The 3,775-nt window shown below is 54.0% G+C and overlaps 1 long non-coding RNA gene across 2 annotated transcripts in view; it reads right to left on the minus strand.

The window, feature by feature from the left end:
• LOC125616563 overlaps positions 1 to 778 on the minus strand; it is a 12,332-nt gene extending 11,554 nt beyond the window's left edge. For both annotated transcript variants that reach the window (XR_007347271.1, XR_007347272.1), the window contains exon 1: positions 263 to 778. This is a non-coding gene — a long non-coding RNA (uncharacterized LOC125616563). The remainder of the gene's footprint in view (positions 1 to 262) is intronic.
• Positions 779 to 3,775: the final 2,997 nt, after the last annotated feature.

Raw genomic sequence — 3,775 nt, forward strand, 5'->3', positions numbered from 1 at the left:
TTAAAAAAAAAAAAAAAAAAAAGGATGCTACAAGAGGCAAGAGAGTATCAGCTTGTGTGCCAGCTAGAAAACACAAGGTGCCACTGCAGTCGCCAACTGCATGAAAAGCTGAACAAATGCAACAAGCTGACCCAAGCAGGCAGAGCATGGGCGTGACATATAAAGGAATGGTGCCCAGAGAAATCCAAGGCAAGATTTCAGAGGCTAAATTGGACATGATCTCAGCCAAAGCCTGAAGATGAACAAGGTGAAGTTGAAATACCTGTCCTGTAGGTGGGTGGCGCTGGTCCCAGTCGAGCTTGAACTCCAAATCTAGTTCTGGAGTCGGAAGAAAATTTTAAAGTCAGACACGAAGAGCCAAGCAAGAGGAATGTATTACGAGTGAAAGCTAAGAAGGGCTCGAGCAGAGAGCACCCCCAGGGCAGAGAACGCCCGAGTCAACACTGCACTGCGGCTTCCCGTGCTTGCCCGGAGAGCTGGGGTCCACCGGTGCAGTCCTCGCCGTCAGCCGGTTAGCTCCTCCTGGGTGTCAGGCGGGGAGGTTTGGACCCTAGCTGGTCCTCTGCGGAACTGCCACGGCCACACCGCCTTCAGGGGCCTCCCGGAGAGTGGGCTGGGTGCTGGGCTCGGTGCGCTACGGAAGAGCCCCTCCTCACGAGCTACCGCGCTGCTCTCGAGCCGTCAGGGCAACTCGCAGTCCCCGCGACGCCGCCCAGCACCCCGCGTGCGCGCCTGCTTTCCCGGCGCGAGTCGAGGGGCCGCGGTGGGAAGGCCACCGAGGCGCNCAGTCTGGCTGGGCACAAAATCACGAGCCACTCAAGCAGGAACAAAGTTTATTTTTTGAAACTGCCGCCAATGTCCGGTACCGCCCGGGAAGATTTTTTCCACCCACGCGGCCTCCTCCCGGACCGCAGAGAGAGCTCCTCCCCCGGAACTCCCTCCTACTGTACTTCCCCAACCAATGGGAACTCTCCAGGAGTCCCGTAGCCGGCCTAGGTGAACAGCAGGAGTCCAATATCCATATGAATGCAAATCTTAACATAATCATATCATCTCAATGGCTAGCTGACGTCACCTTTCGACCAAAAATGCCATGCATCATATACTTGGCTCTTAGCAGTCCTCCTGAACACCAGGTACGTGTTCAGCTCATGGAGGACAGGCAGGCCGTCCTCATCTTGGCTGCACCCCAGGACTTGTGCTTGTCTGTGGTGCAGCTTCAGCTGATGCCAAAGTGGCACAGGGAGAACCTCTGGGACCAGCAAGGGTCCCTGGGCTTCTGCAAGCAGCACCCATGCCAGGCCCTGTGCAGCCTCACCTCAGCCACCTGTGGGCTCATCTGAGTGTTTGCACCTCTTTGTTTTCCTGCACGTGGGACTCCTGGTGCAGCTGGAGGCAAGTATCATAGGACTCTTCTGTTCTGTCGGGGCAACACCCTGTGCACCTTAGTGACCCATGTACTGCTGTTAACAGTCATGTTCTGGCCTCTTGTGCTGTGGCAGATACTCTCCCTAGTCCAATTTTTCCCACTATAATTTGTATTGTCCAAAAATTTAACTCTCCAGCTAGCCAGAGTCGCTCCATGTGTCTTCAACCTTGGGGTGAAACTGTTTGCGGCTTCTGTGACTCACTCTGTCCTTGGCTCCCTCCACCCTGAGGGCTGCCTTGCGGGGCCACCACAGCTCTGGTCACCAAGCCTGCCTGTCCCTGCTGCTCATGGACATGTGTCCTCCTGGAGTGGACGTCTGCCTCCAGCCCGTCTGCTGTGTTCCATTGTGCCTCCTGCAGTTTGGGGTGTGCTCAAGATTCCTTCAAGGAGGAGGCCACTGGCTTCCTCTCCAGGGAAAGTGAGGATGCCCCTTCCCAGGTCTCCCCAGTACAGGGTGGGACCCCAGCAGGCCACTGCCCCCAGTGAAAGTCTTTAGGATGCTCCCATTAACCAAACTCGTGAGAACCTGACACACACGAGAAAACGAATCACTGCCTTGTAATGGGATTGCCCCTTCCCAGAGACGGAACACCACCCGCCCTTCTGGCTCCAGGCAGCTGGGAGGGAGGCTAGTTGGAGTTTGGTCAGTTGTGCATCACCTGCAGTCAGGACTTCAGGGAAGCCTGGGAGGTGTTCTGGGCTCCCCCCTGGCACCCTGTCATCCCCAGCCCCCCTCCCTGAATTCCAGATAACATGCAGACCCATGTGCCCTTGCTCACATATCCTTCATTTGGGGATATAGTTCTCAGCAAGGGGCAATTCTGACATCAGGGAACACTTGGCAATGTGGGGACAACTTTGTCAACAACTGGGAGGACCTGGTGGGTGAAGGGCAGGGATGCTACTGAGCATCCTGCAGCATACAGGCCAGCCCCCAAGACAGCTAACAGGAGGTACATGTACCCCAAAGGACAGTGGGCCCCAGGGCCAGGAGCTGTGGCAGGCTGAGGGATGGTCCACAAGCCCACGCAGCAGCCAAGAGCAGCTGAGGTGTGTTTGGTTTGGGTACTAGGAGTTGAACCTAGGGTGCTTTATCACTGAGCTACAAACCCAACACTTTATTTTGACGTTCTCAGATTGCCCAGGCTGGCCTTGAACTTGATGATTCTCCTGCTTCGGCCTTTTAAGTCCTGGGATTCGCCAACATGTGCGGCCACACTCATCTCTCCTGCTCTTTTTCTTTTTGAGTAAAGGGCATTTTATTCAGTAAATAATGCAATTTGGATATTTACATTGATTATGAAACTTTACCAGTTCCAGGTTTATTTAACTGGCCAGAAAGGCAGCCAAGGTTTAGTGTCCCACTGAGAGCACACCAGGGGCCAGAGCCCGACTCAGCCTGCAGTGCCAACCTCGAAGTCACCACAGCTGCCCTGTCCAACCACTACTGCACTCCAGGGGGCCTGGTCGCCTGCTCCACCTTCTCCCCACCAGCAGTATTTGCCACCTCCAAAGTCAGTGTCCAGTTGGAGCCAGCACAGGCCTCATAAGGCACGATGGGCAGCCCCCAGGACCACTGGGGTCAGGACCCCAGAGGAAGGGGTCCTGAAGTCTGTGTGACTTCAGCAGGACCAAGGAGGGGGACAATCAGTCTGCAGCCCACTCTCCTGCTCAGGAACTAAACCCACATGAGGATCTTGAGTTGTCCCAGGCTTGCTGTCCACCAGGGCCCTGGTGGTCCTGTTTAGAGGACTCCTCCTCCCCAGCTGCAGGTCAATCTCTCAGCTCTTGTCCTGGACACCACCTTGTCACAGGAGAGTAAGGAGCAGGAGCTCCGAACCTCAGTTCTGTGTCCTGGCGAAAGAAAATCTAAAGTCAGACATGAAAAGCTAAGCACAGGAATGTTATGAGTGATTCGTAAGTAGATAAAGATGGTGAACAAATGACCCTCCAGATTCTGGATATACCTTCTAAAAGGAGATGGTGAGGGCTGGGGTTGTGGCTCAACAGTAGAGCGCTCGCCTCACCCTGGGTTCGATCCTCAGCACCACATACAAATAATTAATAATAAAGTAAAAAAAAAAAAAAAGGAGATGGTGATAATGCTCAGGTGTATGCCATAAGACAAAAGCCGCAATGGTGGAGATGGTCTTACTGCCTCTGCAGCAACTTTGCTCAAAAGGATGCTACAGGGGCTGGGGATGTGGCTCAAGTGGTAGCACGGTAGCAGGCTCGCCTGGCATGCGTGCGGCCCGGGTTCGATCCTCAGCACCACATACAAACAAAGATGTTGTGTCCGCCGAAAACTAAAAAGTAAATATTAAAAAATTCAAAAAAAGACTATAT

Source organism: Marmota marmota, unplaced genomic scaffold (assembly GCF_001458135.2).
Source record: "Marmota marmota marmota unplaced genomic scaffold, marMar, whole genome shotgun sequence".
Taxonomy (NCBI): domain Eukaryota; kingdom Metazoa; phylum Chordata; class Mammalia; order Rodentia; family Sciuridae; genus Marmota; species Marmota marmota.